The sequence below is a fragment of the Bos indicus genome, chromosome X (assembly GCF_029378745.1).
Source record: "Bos indicus isolate NIAB-ARS_2022 breed Sahiwal x Tharparkar chromosome X, NIAB-ARS_B.indTharparkar_mat_pri_1.0, whole genome shotgun sequence".
Taxonomy (NCBI): domain Eukaryota; kingdom Metazoa; phylum Chordata; class Mammalia; order Artiodactyla; family Bovidae; genus Bos; species Bos indicus.
Window position 1 is genome coordinate 18,134,299 of NC_091789.1, and position 17,619 is coordinate 18,151,917.

The following is a 17,619-nucleotide window of genomic DNA, read 5'->3' on the forward strand; positions in this document are numbered from 1 at the left end:
TCATCTGCATATCTGAAGTTATTGATATTTCTCCCAGCAATCTTGATTCCAGCTTGTGCTTCTTCCAGTCCAGCGTTTCTCATGATATACTCTGCATATAAGTTAAATAAGCAGGGTGACAATATACAGCCTTGACATACTCCTTTTCCTATTTGGAACCAGTCTGTTGTTCCATGTCCAGTTCTAACTGTTGCTTCCTGACCTGCATACAGATTGCTCAAGAGGCAGGTCAGGTGGTCTGGTATTCCCATCTCTTTCAGAATTTGCCACAGTTTATTGTGATCCACACAGTCAAAGGCTTTGGCATAGTCAATAAAGCAGAAATAGATGTTTTTCTGGAACTCTCTTGCCTTTTCCATGATCCAGCAGATGTTGGCAATTTGATCTCTGGTTCCTCTGCCTTTTCTAAAACCAGCTTGAACATCAGGAAGTTCACGGTTCACATATTGCTGAAGCCTGGCTTGGAGAATTTTGAGCATTACTTTACTAGCGTGTGAGATGAGTGCAATTGTGCGGTAGTTTGAGCATTCTTTGGCATTGCCTTTCTTTGGGATTGGAATGAAAACTGACCTTTTCCAGTCCTGTGGCCACTGCTGAGTTTTCCAAATTTGCTGGCATATTGAGTGCAGCACTTTCACAGCATCATCTTTCAGGATTCGGAATAGCTCAACTGGAATTCATCACCTCCACTAGCTTTGTTCATAGTGATGCTTTCACTGACATAACACAAACTGTACATCTTGCCATCTGTATATACCCATGAAATCATCACCACAATCAAGATAATGAATGTATCCATCACCCCCAACATTTCCTTGTGCCCTTGTGTAGTGCCCACCCCACTGCACCCCGTCCTTTGAAAACCTCTGACCTGCTTTATGCTACTATAGGTGAATTTGCATTTCCAGAATTTTCTTTATAAACAGAATCATATAGTATATAGTCATTTTGTCTGGCTTTTTTCATTTAGGATGATGATTCATGATGTTATATATAACAAAAGTTCATTCCTTTTTGTTGCTGAATAGTGTTACATTGTGTGAATATACTAGAATTTGTTTACCCACTCAGCTGTGGAATGGACATTTGAGTTGCTTTCCATTTTGGGCCATTACAATTAAAGTTGCTATAAATATCTATGTACAAGTCTTTGAAATGGACATATGGTTTCATGTCTCTTGCATAAATACCTAGGAGTAGAATGGCTGGATCATATAGTTGGTGTATATTAAGCTTTTTAAGAATTTGCCAAAATTTCTCATCACAAGAAAACAAAATTATGTAACTATGTATGGTGACAGATGTGAGACTAATTATGGTGATCATTTTGCAATGTATACAAATATTTAATCATTATGTTGTACAGTACACCTGAAATGTACATAATGTGGTTTGTAAATTGTATCTCAATAAAAATAATAAAATAAAATTTTTTAAAAATTACCAAATTGCTTTCCGAAATGCTTGTATCATTTTACATTCACACTAGTGGTGTATAAAAATTCTAGCTCTTCTACATCCTTGCCAACATTTGGTACAAACAGTCTTTTAAATTTTAGTCATTTTAATAGGCATGAAGTGGTTTTAATTTGCATTTCATTAATGACGAATGACATTGAGTATCTTTTCCATGTGCTTATCTGCCATCGATATATAGATATATCTTCTTTGGTAACATGTTGATTCAAGTCTTTTGCTTTTTTTTTTTCGTAATTGTGTTACTTGTCTTTTTATTATTGAGCTGTAAGAGTGCTATATATTCTGTAAGCATCTTTCATTAGATATAAAATTTGTGATTATTTTCTCCCAGTCCATGCCTTACCTTTATATTTCTTAAACTGGGTACCATGAAGAGCAGATGTTTTAGATTTTGATGAAGCCCAGTTTATAAATTTATTCTTTCATGGATGTGCTGTTGGTGTTATATATAAGAAACCTATACCTCTGCATCAGAGAAGGCAATGGCACCCCACTCCAGTACTCTTGCCTGGAAAATCCCATGGACGAAGGAGCCTGGTAGGCTGCAGTCCATGGGGTCGCTAAGAGTCAGACACAACAGAGTGACTTCACTTTCACTTTTCACTTTCCTGCATTGGAGAAGGCAATGGCAACCCACTCCAGTGTTCTTGCCTGGAGAATCCCAGGGATGGGGGAGCCTGGTGGGCTGCCATCTACGGGGTCACACAGAGTCGGACACGACTGAAGTGACAGCAGCAGCAGCAGCATGTCTCTGCATGCACACATGCTTAGTCCCTTTAGTCTTGTCCGACTCTTTGCGACCCCATGGACTGTAGTGCATCAGGCTCCTCTGTCCATGGGATTCTCCAGGGGAGAATACTGGAGTAGGTAGCCATGCCCTTCTTTCGGGGATCTTCCCAACCGAGGAATCGAACCCGCATCTCTTTAGTATCCTGCATTGGCAGGCAGGTTCTTTACCACTAGCACCACCTGAGATGCCTCATCTACGGTCAAAAAAATTTTTCTCTAAGATTTTCTTTTATAAACTATATAGGCTTTAATTTTTAAATTTTATTTATTTATTCGTGGCTCTGCTGGGTTTTCATTGATGTGCTGGCTTTTCTCTAGTTGCAGCAAGTAGGGGCTACTCTCTAGTTGCCCTGCCCAGGCTTCTCATCGTTGTGGTGGCTTCTCTTGTTGCGGAGCACGGGCTCTAGGGAGCGACGACTTCAGTAGTTGGGGTGCAAGGTCTCAGCAGTTGCAGTTCTCGAGCTGTAGAGCACAGGCTTAATAGATGTGGTGAATGGGCTTAGTAGCTCTGAGGCATGTGAGATCTTCCTGGACCAGGGACAGAACCTGAGTCCTCCTGCATTGGCAGGCAGATTCTTTATCACTAAGCCACCAGGGAAAACCCCATATGTTATGTAGTTTAAAGACTATAGTTTGGACGAGATCTGTGACACATTTGGAGTGAATGTATTTGATACAAGATACGGATACAAATTATTTTTTTGCATATGGTATTAAAATATTCCAGCATGAATTGTTGAAAATACAACCCTTTCTCCATGAGTTGCCTTTGCACTTGGTCAAAAATCGCTTGTGTACATATATTCATACATCTTATATGAATTTTAAAATCAGTTTTTTTTTTTTATTTTCACCAAAGAAAACTTCTAGGATTCGGATTGGGGTTGTGTTGAACCTACAAATCAATTTGGAGGAGAATTGATAGCTAAAGAGTGTGCATGTGCTTCATTGCTCAGTCGTGTCCAACTCTTTGTGACCCCGTGGACAAAGGAGCCTGAAGGCTACAGTCCATGGGGATCCTCCAGGCAAGACTACTGGAGTGGGTTGCCATGCTCTTCTCCAGGGCATCTTCCCAAGCCAGGGATAGAACCCAGGTCTCCCGAATTGCAGGCGGATTCTTTACCAGCTAAGCGACCTGTTGTCGTTCAGTTGCTAAGTTGTGTCCGACTCTTTGCAACGCCATGGAGTGCAGCACAGCCGGCTTTACTGTCCTTCTCTATCTCCCAGAGTTTGCTCAAACTCATTTCGATGACACCATCGAACCATTTCATCCTCTCTATCGGCCTCTTTTCCTTTTGCTTTCAATCTTTCCCAGAATCAGGGTCTTTTCCAATGAGTCAGCTCTTTGCATCCGGTGGCCAAAGTATTGGAGCTTCAGCATCAGTCCTTCCAATGAATATTCAGGGTTGATTTCCTTTAGAATTGACTGGTTTGATCTCCTTGCAGTCCAAGGGACTCTCAAAGAATCTTCTCCAACACCACAATTCAAAGGCATCAATTCTTCCACACTCAGCCTTCGTTATGGTCCAACTTTCACATCTGTACCTGACTACTAGAAAAACCATAGCTTTAACTAGCTGGACTTTTTTTGGCAAAGTGATGTCTTTGCATTTTAATATGCTGTTAGGTTTCTCATAGCTCTTCTTCCAAAGAGCAAGCGTCTTTTAATTTCATGGCTGTGGTCACCGTCTGCAGTGATTTTGGAGCTCAAGAAAATAAAATCTGTCACTGCTTCCCCTTTTCCCCCATCTGTTTGCCATGAGTGATGGGACCAGATGCCAGGATCTTACTTTTTTTTTTTTTTTTTTAGAAGTATGTTATATTTATTGCCATGGAAAAATATTCACAACATATTGTTTCGACAGCAAGTTAAAAACTGTGTATCAGAATGATTCCAACGTTGAAAGAGAAAATTCAACTATGTGCTTGGTGCTGCTGCTGTCGCTTCAGTCGTGTACGACTCTGTGTGACCCCATAGATAGCAGCCCACCAGGCTCCCCGGTCCCTGGGATTCTCCAGGCAAGAACACTAGAGTGGGTTGCCATTTCCTTCTCCAATGCAGGAAAGTGAAAAGTGAAAGTGAAGTCGCTCAGTCGTGTCCGACTCTTAGCGATCCCACGGACTGCAGCCTACTAGGCTCCTCCGTCCATGGGATTTTCCAGGCAAGAGTACTGGAGTGGGGTGCCATTGCCTTCTCCAAGGATCTTACTTTTTTAATATTAAGTTTTAAGCCAGCTTCCTCACTCTCCTCCTTCACCCTCATCAAGAGGCTCTTTAATTCCTCTTCACTTTCTGCCTTTAGAGTGGTAAATAGCAATGCAATTGATTTTTTTATATTGATCTTGTGTTCTACAACCTTGTTAAACTTACTTATTATTTGTCATATTTTTGTAGGATTTTGTACAAAGATGATCATGTCTCAAAGGATAAAATTGGCATTACATCTTTCTTCTCAATGTGGAAAGATTTTCTTTTTCTTCCCTAGTTGCACTGGTTAGAAACTCTGGTAATATATTGAATATAAATGGAGAGAACAGACATCCTTACCTTACTCCTAATCTTAGTGCAAAACCATTCAGCCTTTCATCACTGAGTATGATATCAGCTGTAGGTTTTAGTATTGATAGATGCCCTTTGTAAGGTGGAGGAAGTTTTTTTCTATTCCTGGCTTGCTGAGAAGTTTTATCAGAGATGAATGTTGGATTTTGTCAAATACTTTTTCTATGTCTGTTTTGATGATCATATTTTTTCCTTTTTGGAATAAAATCTTGAGTTACATAGATTGATTTACAAATGTTAACCCAAACTTCCATTCCCAGGAAAAATGTCACTTGGTGGATTATCCTTTATATAATTAAATTTGATTTGTTAATATTTTATTAAGAATTTTGGTATCTATGTTCATGAAGGATTATTGTCTTAACTTGTGATTCCTTTGTATAGCTTTGGTGGCTTCATAGACTGAATTGGGAGGTATCCCAACTTTTTCATTTTCTAAAAAACTTTGTGTAGAATTAATATTTTGTTCCTAAGTGCTGGGAAGTATCCAAATAATGTTATCTGGGACTGGAGTCTTCTCTGTAGAAACCTTTTCAATAAGTTCGATTATTATAGTAGATTGTTATTCAAGTTATATATTTCTTCTTGAGTGAGTTTTAGTAGGTTGTTTGTTAAAAGACTTTCTCCATTTTGTCTGTCATTGAATTTATAGATGTAAAGTTGTTCATAACATTCCCTTTTTGTGCTTTTAATATCTGTAATGATGTCTTCTGTCTCATTCCACTTTAGTTTTTTGTGTCTTCTCTCTCTTTTCCTGATTAATCTGGCTAGAGGTTTATAGGTTTTATTAGTCTTCTCAAAAAGAAGAACTAATTTCATAGATTTTTTTCTGTTATCTTTATATTTTAAATTTTTATTTTTACTTCTATCTTTGTTACTTCTTTTCTTTGGCTTACTTTGAGTTTCATTAGTTCTTATTTTTCTAGATTTTTAAAGCAGAAGTTGAAGTCATTGATTTGAGAAGATAGAACTGGCTCCTTTTATAACATAAGTATTTAGTGCTTTAAATTTTTCTCTGAGCACTGCTTTAGCTGCCTATAATACAATTTTATATACTATGTTTTCATTTTCATTCAGTTTCAAATATTTTAAAAATCCTTCTGAGCTCTACTTTGACCCATATTGAAAAGTGTGTCATTGAAAAGTGTGTTATTTAGTTTCCAAATATTTGAGGATTTCTCAGATGTCCTTCTGTTGTTGATTTCTAATTTAATTCCATTGTGAACAGAGAGAACGTTTTGTTTTAATTCTTTAAAATTAATTGAGACTTATGGCCCAGAATGTTTTATCTTGGTCAATGTGTGTAATTAAAAACAATATGCATTTTGCTGGTAGTGGTGGAATGTTGTATAAATATCAATTAGGTCAAATGAGCTGATAATGTTGTTTGGGTCTTCTATATGCTCAACAATTTTCTGTTTACTTGTCCTATCAATCATTGAGAGAGGAGTGTTGAAGTCTCCAGGTATTATTGTGGATTTCTCTGTTTCTTTTTGCATTCTGTAAGTTTATGTTTCATGTACTTTGAAGCTTGGCTATTAGGCACAAAAATATTTAGGCTTCTTATCTAGAAGAATAGACTGCTTTATCGTTATGTAATGATAATCTTTATCCCTGGTAACAGTTTTTACTCTGAAATCTACTTTGTTTGATATTAATATAACCACCTCAGCTTTCTTTTGATTAGTGTTAGCACAGTGCCTTAATCCATCTGTTTGGTTTCAACCTATGTATCTTTGTATTTAAATTTTCTTGAAAGTGACATATGTTTAAGGTTTTCTTTGTTATTTAATATGGCAATCTCTGTCTTTTAATTGAGATGTATCAACCATTCATATTTAATGTGATTATTGATATGCTTGGATTTAAGCCTACCTTTGTACTGCTGCTGCTGCTGCTAAGTCGCTTCAGTCGTGTCCGACCCTGTGCAACCCCATAGACAGCAGCCCACCAGGCTCCCCCATCCCTGGGATTCTCCAGGCAAGAACACTGGAGTGGGTTGCCATTTCCTTCTCCAATGCATGAAAGTGAAAAGTGAAAGTGAAGTCGCTCAGTCGTGTCCGATTCTTAGCGACCTCATGGACTGCAGCCTCGGAAAAGGCAATGGCACCCCACTCCAGTACTCTTGCCTGGAAAATCCCATGGACGGAAGACCCTGGTGGGCTGCAGTCCATGGGGTCGCTAAGAGTCAGACACAACAGAGTGACTTCACTTTCACTTTTCACTTTCCTGCATTGAAGAAGGAAATGGCAACCCACTCCAGTGTTCTTGCCTGGAGAATCCCAGGGACGGGGGAGCCTGGTGGGCTGCCATCTATGGGGTCGCACCGAGTCGGACACGACTGAATCGACTTAGCAGCAGCAGCAGGACTGCAGCCTACCAGGCTCCTCCGTCCATGTGTATCTTCTATTTGTCCCATCTCTTTTTGTTCCTTTTTCTGCCTTCCTTTGGATTGAGTATTTTTAATTATTATAATACTTCTTATCTCCTTTGTTGACATTAGTTACAACTCTTTGTAGTTGTATTTTGATTATTGCTTTCTAGGGCTTGTAGTACAGAAAGTCATCTCTTTGCATGATACTGCTGGACTGTAAAAATGACCACCCAAGCTGAACTGTACAAGAGATCTTAATAATGAGAAAGTAACAATAGTTCTGTGAGCTTGGAAATTTTTATCAAAATATTAAAACTCTTTTACTGTTGTTTATAAGTGTATAGAGAAAAGAAAAATGTAGTAAAGTGAGTGTTTGCTTAGTATATTGTCATTTAAAATATTAAAACATTGAGAACTAAAGAGCTTTGTTTCTTTGTTTAAAAAAACTAAGCAAGAAAACTTCCTCTTCCACGAATATGGTATAGACATACTTGTTCCTATTCCTTCCTCCAATTGTGTATTGATATATACACAATTCATATATATATCGTATATGAAGCAACAAAAGAAGACTCTGAAAGCTGGACTGAAACAAACAAACCATATTGGTTAAGAACTTCAGGCCCTGAGGAATAGCATGGTGTCGAGTTCCCTGCGTTTTCTTTTTTGCCTCATTTTTCCCAGACGTGGAGAAGAAGTTGGCAACCCAGAAATGCCAACAGGAACAGACTCAAAATAGTCCCAGTAAAAGCCTGCACTCCTTAGCCAAAGGGCCAAGAAAGGGGCAGCCTAGAAAGAAAGAAAACATTTTGCAGTAACTGCTCTACTCCAGCCAAACACCACAGAAAAATCTGCAATCCCACCCCCAGCCCTAACAGCAAATGCTCAGGAGCTGGCTTAGAATTCCACAGTAAGCAGGCAGTAACAAAGTTCTGTAGCACCCCCACCAGAGTGGTGTCAGAGAAAGCCAAGTCAGGTCACTCTGCTGACCCATAATAAGCTTCCCCTCTTCCACTCTCCATCAAAAATGTATCAGCGGAGACCTCATGGAGAGCTTGGATTTGCCACCCCTGGCAACAATGAGATGCTCCTTCCCCTCCCCACTGGAGTGATGGTAGAGGTAATAATAGTTTAATAAAATGAACTGGATGGGATTGTGCAAACCTGGAGTTAAATCTTTAAACATTTGGTAGAATTCGTTAGTAAAACTATTTGGATCTGAAGATTTCTTTGGGGGGAATTTTTAAATTGGGAATTTATCTTGTATATAGAAAATTTTGAAGAATTCATAAATGCATACACACCTACCCCCCCAACAACAAACTTCTTAGAGCTAATAAACCAGTATAGCAAGATAGCAAGATAAAAGGTCAATCACTTGTATTTGTTTTTTATATATATACTTTATTTATTTATTTCATTTTGGCTGTACTGGGTCTTCATTGCTGCTAGGGCTTTTCTCTGGTTGCAGCGAGCAGAGTCTACTCTCTATTTGTGGTGCACAAATTTCTCATTGTGTTAGCTTCTCTTGTTGCAGACCATGGTCTCTAGGGCACATGGGCTTCAGGAGTTGTGTCTCGCAAGGTCTACAGCACAGGCTCAGTAATTGTGGTGCATGAATTTAGTTGCTCCACAGCGTGTGGAATCTTCCTGGATTGAGGATCAAACCTGTGTCTCCTGCATTGGCAGGCAGATTCTTTACCACTGAGCCATCAGGGAGGCCTCAATCACTTGTATTTGTATATACTAGTAAAGAACATTCCAGAAATGAAATTAAAATAATCCTATTCACAGGACCTTCCCTGGTGGTCCAGTGATTAACAATTCACTTTCCAGTGCATGGGACTAAGTTCAATCCCTGGTCAGGGAACTAGAAACCCACATTTATCAGGACAACTAAGCCCGTGGATGCTGCAACTAGACAAAACCCATGTGCTAAAGATCCAGTGCAGCCAAAAAAAAAATCTTACTTACAATAGCATTAAAAAGAATAAAACACTATGGGTAAATTTAACACAAAAGAAATGCAAGACTGGAAACTACAAAATATTGTTGAAAGAAAGTAAAGATCCAAATAAATGAAAAGACCTCTGTGTTCATGAATTGGAAGACTTGGTATTGTTAAGATGACAATAGTCTATAAACTTGAATCTTTATTTATAAAATTTTGAATAGAAATAAATTATGTTAAATTTGAACAATTCCCTCAAATATTCCCTCTGATAGTTATAACCTGAGCCTGAAAAATATAATGACTTTTTATTATCTAAATGACAGCATAGTGAATTCTTCAATTACCAAAAAATTATTAGCACTCATTGACTAAAAACCCTTGCTTTTGGGGGTGAAATTTTATAAACTCTTCAAAATAAGGAGGCCCTTTCTCATCAGAAGGAATAAAAACTTTTCATAAGAAGGAATTTATTATGAACAGGCTGAATTCATATGCTCAACCCTTAGCCTGGTAATAATCATCTCAGCTATGTGAACCAAGTAGGGCCTCCACCTTCTTAACATTTAAAGATAATTGGGGGAAGAGACCTTAAATAAATAAACCTACAATAAATATTTAATTGCAAATTAGGAAAAACTTTCTCAAGGAAAAGAACAGGATGCCATTAGATCAGGTGGTTAGGAAAAGTCTCTGACAAATTTACAGTTAAAGGTGAGATATGAAAGTATAAATAGAAGTTAGTCATGTAAAAAGCATGGAAACAGTATTCCAGGAAGAGGAAACAGCAACTGTAAGAATCTGAGGTGAGAAAGAGTGTAACATGTTTGAGGAACCGGAAAAAAAAATCAGCTTGTCTATAGCATTATATAAAGGGACAATTAGCCATATATAATCTAGAGTTAGATTATATAAAGTTTGTGGTTATGGGTAATGGTAAATAGTTTGAAATTTATCTACCAAATACAGTTCTTTGAAGGGTTTGGCCCAGGCAACATGACATGACCTAATTTTCATTTTTATTTTATTCTCAAAGAACTCTATTTTTTACATTTTTTATTGAAGTATAGTTGGTTTACACTGTTGTGTTGGTTTCAGGTTTACAACATAGTGATTCAGCTATACGTATACATATACATACTCTTCTTCAGATTCTTTTCCCATTCAGGTTATTGCATAATATTGAGCAGAGTTCCCTGTGTTATACCATAGATCCTTATTGGTTATCTATTTTATATGTAGCAGTGGGTGTATGTTAATCCCAAGATCCTAATAAGTTTCATTTTTAAAAAATCACTCTGGTTGCTGTGGGGAGAATGAATTGGTTGGAGAGAAGAGTGGGTAGAGGACATCACAAGGAGGCTACCAAAGTAATATAAGAGATAGATGTTAGTAGGTGAAGGTAGAATGATGGCAGAGGAAATGTAGAAATGAGAAGAGTCAGATATGAGCCATGAGGAGTGGTCGTTGATGAGCTGTATAGGAAAGTGAGGTGTTGTGAAAGCAGAAGCTGGTTCCAAAAGGGAAGGAATATAATCAGGTGTGTCGGAAACCATGGAGAGGTTGAATTCAATAGGAATGAAAAGTATGTCAAATCGATATGGCAGCTGAGTGATCTTTACTGACCTTTGTGAAAGGTTTTAGTGAATCCAGAAGCTGTGTTGATGAGGGCCAAAGAGGGAGTATAGGCTTTCTGTTTCTGGCATGTCATCACTGCTGAAGATGACAAAAATTACAGTTCATATATAGAAAACATCCACTGAAAAAGCCTTAAAGATCTACAAGGTAAGGAATTATCAGGATAAAACCTCTGAGACTCTGAGAACACAGAGAAGTGAAGTCATGAAACCAGCTTTGTCCTGAAAACAACTGAGAAATTTGGGTGTTTGAGGAGTTCAACTTTGCAAAAGCCATCTACAACATAGGGGTAAAAGATGCAAGCCCAGGGACCAATTAAAGGTGAACAGTCTAATAGAAATCTTTTTCTATTAAATTAGTGCCCCAAAGGAATAAACCCTCAATAAATGAGAACTTAATTTGCTTTCCTACCCACTCCCCCAGGGACTACAAAGGAATATTTTCTTGATGATGCCAAGCAGGACAAGGAGGAAAAAGATGACCCAGAAACTGTCATCTTGTAGCCCCAAATCACACTGCTGAGGTGACTCAAGATATCTCTGGTGGTGGTATTAGTCACTAAGTCATGTCCAACTCTTGTGACCACGTGGACCTGCCAGGCTCCTCTGTCCATGGGATTCTCCAGGCAAGAATACTGGAGTGGGTTGCCATTTCCTTCTCCAAGATATCTCTAGTCATAAATTTAAAGTGATTCTGGCAAGTTAATGTTCCAGACAACTAGCAAAAGCAAACATAGATTCTTTGTCCAAGATCTCAAAGAATTTGTCCAAATTATTTTATAAGGAAAATGAGCAGCTCACAAAAAAAGTTAATAATCAAAAAAGAAATTGAATTACCATAAGTGAGAATTAGCAAAAGTACCAGACAACAGAGCCATATGCTGAAATAATTTAGATTTTGGAATTATTAAACACAGAACATGAAAATCTATACTTATTATGTTTAAAGAAATAAAAATGTGTGTGGGAAACAAGAAATTCTAGAGAATGACCATATTTGAAAAATTATTTCATTAAACTTCAGAAAGTTAAAAAAATCAAGGAACTCAAACTGAAGAGATTTATAGCAAATTAGACACAATTAATTAGAGAATTAGTGGATTGGAAGACATTTCAGAAGAAATAATTTCTAAGACAATAAATCTTAAAAGTTCTCACCATGAGAAAATAATTATAACTGTGGTGGTAATAGATGTTAACTAGATTTATCATGGTGATCATGTCACCATATATACAAATATCAAATCACTTTGTAGTACACCTGAAACTGATATAATGTCATACATCAATAATACCTCAATATTTTTGGCCACACTGCACATGGCGTGTGGGATGTAGGATCTTAGTTTCCCCACAAAGGAATCCAACCCATGTCCCTTGTAGTGGAAATGTGGAGTCTTAACCACTGGACCACCAGAGAAGTCCCTCAGTTTTTTTAAAAACAGAAATTATTCAGAAATCAGCACAGAGAGGCAAAGAGGTAAAATATATGAAAGAGTCTACAAAGTAATTTTATAGACAGGCTTTGCTATTTGATAAGTTTCAATCCAAGGTGTATAATATAACATCTAGTAGGTATTATAATAAATTTTTTTTCTGATCAAAAAATCAACCGATAAAAGAAAACAAAATTTCCAAGAAAGAAACTTGGAATTTAGAGTGATAGATCTGAATTATACACTTAATCAGAGTTCTAAAAAGAAAGTAGAGGTAATAGCTAAGAGCTTTTCAGAACTAAGCAGAGATACAGAGTAAAGCAGCCAGAGAAATAACACAGATTACTTTCAAAGAAAGGAGAGACATCAGACAGCTAACTGACAGCTGATTCCCAACAATGGTGGAACCAAAAGACAATTGAATTATAGCTTTAATGTGCTAATGGAAAAGAACTATCAACCTACAAGTGTATGCCTTGCAGAAATATCTTTCAGCTAAGACGGTGAAATATAATGAAAGGAATTGCCACCAGAATCTCATTTAGGAAATTTCAAAGGCAAAATAAGTTACTGCAGATGCCAGAGATGTAAAAAGAAGAACAGAGCAAAGCAAGTGAAAACATATGAATAAATCTAAATAAATATTAACTGTATAAAAATAATTAAGTCTTAGAGGGTTAAACTATATAAATATATAGAATTAGGATATAATAACAACACAAACTGAGAGGGAGCAGTAAATGAACCTAGTATTTAAAGGTCCTTTTGTTGTCTGAAGAGTATTGATTAGTTCTAAATTTGTGTAGGTTTCATACTGCAGTCTCAGTAATGAATAACTGTTTAAAAATAAAATCAGAGGGCATAATCTTGGGATTAGAAGAGAAGAAAACCATGGAATAAAAAAAGGTAAGAAAGAAAGGACAGAAACGTGGTAAAGAGGAGCTTATAGAACAAAAGTAAGGCTATAAAGTTAAACCAAATATTTAAGTATTTAAAGTATTTAACTAGCCGAAATGAACAAAGATGTCAGATTGGTCTTAGAAACATACAGGCAGTTATTTACTGAGACATATTAAAAACCATAAGAAAGCAAAAATATTGAAAGGAAAAGAATGGGAAACGTATATATCATAGAACAGTATGCAACCCAACTTGATATACAGATTCAAGGCAATTTCTACCAAAATCTCAGGTGATGTCTTTGTAGAGATTGACAAGTTGAGTGTAAAATTCATATGGAAATTCAAGGAGATCAAAACAACCTTGAAATAGAACAAAGTAGAAGGACTTGCGTATCCCAATTTCAAAACTGACTACAGCACTACAGGAACCGAGACAGTGTGGTACTGGTACAAAGATATACATATAAATCAAAGGGATAGAATTGAAAGTTCAGAAATAAACCCTCAAATGTATAGTCAATTGATTTTTAAAATTTATTTTCAAATTGAAGTATAGTTGATTTACAATAACTGTGTTAGTTTCAGGTGTGCAGCAAAGTGATTTAATTTATATATATACATAAAACATATATGTTCTCTGCAATTGTTGCTTGAATAAATGGAAGTTGGGGTGAAATTGAAGAAAAAGAATAGAGACACTAGAAGAAAGTCATATAAGGCTGGGTTCAGTTGCTTTTATTTTTTTTTTCAGTTGCTTTTAAATAAAATATTTATTGAGGTACACAAACAAAAAAATTTGCAAATCTCCAGTGTACAATTCATGATTTTTTACATGTAAAAGCATCCATATAACCAACGCCCAGGTCAAGAAATATTAATAGAACATTACAAAAACCCCAGAAGCCTACCTGGTACCCTTTCTCAGTCACTATCTCCCCTAAGAGAACTATTAATCTAACTTCTAACACCAAAGATAAGCCTTGTCTGTATAACAACTTCTGTATTACAGCCAAGACTGGATCAAAATTTGATACCTTCATTATACACTTCAACCATACACCACTACTACTAGCAGTGGCTAAGGCTTGTTGAGCGCTTTCTGTTTACCAAGTATAGTTCTAATTGCTTTACATATATTAACTAATTTATCCTCAAAGCCCCCTGTGAAGTAGGTACTATAATTACTCCCCATTTACCAATGAATAATCTGGCATAGAAAGAAGTTAACAAAGACCCATAAGAGCTAAGTGGTGGAGCTGGTATCTGACCCCAGATAACAAGTCTCCAGAGTTTGTTCAGTGCAATGTACAAACAACATCAAACTATCTCAGCAACATATGGCAATAGTGTAAAATGGCTACTTTGCATCACCTGCAGTTGCAAAATGTGAATGTCAGAACAAGAGATACAGGGTCTCCCAGGCACTTGTGGTCAGATGCCCTTTATATGTCAATGCTGTATAGTTGTTGAAAACCAGACTTTTCTGAGTTCAAACCCCAACTCTGCTGCTCACTAACCCTGTGACCTTAGGCACTTAGTTACTTAACCTTTTTGTGGCCCAGTTTTCTCATCCAAAACTGTAGATAATAATAGCACCTAGGTCATATGATTTTTGTGAAAGTTAAAGGAATCATTCCTGGCATAAGGTGTGAGCTTCATTCATTCATTCACCTATTCAACAAATATTTGTTCGTGCTTACCATGTGCCAGGCACTTTGATGCTTGGGATGGATCCGTGAACAAATCAAAGATCGTGCCCTCTTGGAGCGTAGTAAAGAGCAACCTGGAAGGGGGGTGGATGGAGAGAACAGAAGAAAAACAGTATAGTACATTCAAAAGTGATACAGTGCTATATTTTTTCAAGTAGAGTAGGATAACGAGAAGTGGAAACACTGGAGAGGTTGAAAGTTGACAGGATTAAATAGAAGGGTCAGGGTAGGTCTCACAGAGAAGCTAAGATCTGAACAAACACTTGAGGAAGGTAAGGCAATAAGATATGTGAATATCATGTACTTTTTGAGGAGCATTCAAGGCAGAGGGAACAGGCAGCCAAATCCCTAATGGTGAGAGGGTGCCTGGGTGTTATAGGAACAAGGCAGCCAGTATTGCTAGAGTGGCGTCATCAAGGGACAAAGTGGCGGGAGAGGAGGTCAAAAAGGTATTGTATGGAGGTGGGAGTGGAGAAAGAGGGGATGGGGATTCTCCATGCAAATCCTGTAGGACCTTGTAGGCTGTTATAAGGATTTTGGTTTTTACAACAAGTCAAAGTGAAAGCCTTTGTTAGGCTTTTGAGCAGAGTGGTAACATGGTCTGACTTAGTATTTTATAACAGTCTCTCTGGATCTGTGTTGAGAATAGACGGTGAGGGGGTTGTGGGTTGACTTGTGTCCCCCCAAAAGATATCATCATGTCCTTACCCCTCTTCCTGTACCTATGAATGTGCTCTTGTTAGAAACAAGGTCTTTGCAAATATAATCAAGTTAAGATGAGGTCGTACTGAATTAACGTGGGCCCTAACCCAGTTAACTAACATTCTTACAAAAGGAGGGGACTTTGGGCACACAGACACACACAGAGAAGAGATAGCTATGTGGAGACACACAGACACATAAGAACACCACAAGAACACAGAGGCAGAGATCGGAGTGATGTGTCTATAAGCCAGGGAAGGCGACAGATGGCTGGCAACTCCCAGGAGTTAGGAGAGACACACTGTTCCTCAGAAGCTCAAGAAGGAGTCAGCTCTGGTGACACCCTGATTTCAGACTGCTAGCCTCTAGAACTATGACAGAATAAGTGTCTGTTGTTTTAAGTGCCCAGTTTGTGATACTTTGATATGCCAGCCCTAGGAAACTAATATAGATCAAGTGTGGAAGCAGTTAGGAGGCTATTGCCATAGTCCAGGCAAGAGATGGTGGGGGTCAGGATCAGAGTGGTGATAATAGAGACAGTGAGACGCCATCAGATCCTGAATACATTATGAAGGTACAGCCAACAGAATCTGCTGATGTATAGGATATGAAGTGCGAGAAATATTCGCTGTTATTATCTGCATGAATAATTTAAATATTTATAAACATGATGCATATACCAATAAATGTGTATTTTTTCATTCTCCCAAATATCCTGCATTTGAGACTACTCAAGCAAGTTTGCCAGGGAAATCAAAAAGCAGCTTATTTTGCTGTGTGATCAAGGAGTAAATCACATTACTTGTCTGGGTCTCAATATCCTATTTGGTAAAACAAGAAGATTGGGTTCCATTGTGTGACTGTATGATCTTGTTACTATCACATGCCTTGTTTTGGTATTGATAAAGGTTCTAGAGGGGTAAACTGTTTTCTGTCTTCCATATTTGAAAACCTATCTCCAAGTCTGAGTACCTTCAAATAACAAATCTCTGTCCTCACTGTTGTTTACTCTCTGCCATTTGATACTTGACTACATGAAGGAGTGACCTCCTACAACGGAAGCAGAGTCCTCACCACTGGACTGCCATAGAAGTGCCCTCCATCAGTGTGTTTATATTTTAGGAGGGTAATGAATTTATAAGACAAGATGATATTAGTACTAATGATAACAGCAAACATTTATATAGGGTTGGCTATGTGAAAAGGGGTAGCAGAGGATGAGATGGTTAGATAGCATAACCGTCTCAGTGGACGTGAGTTGGAGCAAACTCTGGGAGATAGTGGAGGACAGAGGCGTCTGGCATGCTGCAGTCCATGGGGCCACAAATAGTTGGACACAACTTAGCGACTGAACAACAACATGTCAGGGATTACTCTAAGGGTTTTAAAGATATTAACTCACCCAATCCTCACAACATTCCTATGAGTTAGGTACAATTATAGCTTCTATTGTATGAGCAGGGAAACTGACTCACAGAGCAATTAGGAAACATTCTTTTCTTATATTCGGAGAAGGCAATAGCACCTCATTCCAGTACTCTTGCCTGGAAAATCCATGGACAGAGGAGCCTGGTAGGCTGCAGTCCATGGGGTCGCTGGGAGTCGGGCACGACTGAGCGACTTCACTTTCACTTTTCACTTTCATGCATTGGAGAAGGAAATGGCAACCCACTCCAGTGTTCTTGCCTGGAGAATCCCAGGGGTGGGGAAGTCTGGTGGGCTGCCGTCTCTGGGGTCGCACAGAGTCGGACACGACTGAAGCGACTTAGCAGCAGCAGCAGCTTTTCTTATATTAATAAAGGATCTTATATCAGGGGAAAAAAATGAAACCCTTTTAAAAGAACGAAAATAGACATGATAAAATGCAAAGTAGTTTGGAGACTTAATGTCAAGGAAAGTAGTTTTGTCAGAATCCCAGAAACTAATTCTGATGGGGTCCATAACAAAATCAATGTTGGCATTGAGCCTCTTCCTGCTGCCAACTCTTGTTGACATTGGTTCTCTAAGGAGGAAAAAAAAGACTGAGAACTAGGCCTCCGGGCATCTGAACGCAACATTGTCAGCCACCAAACACCTGTTAG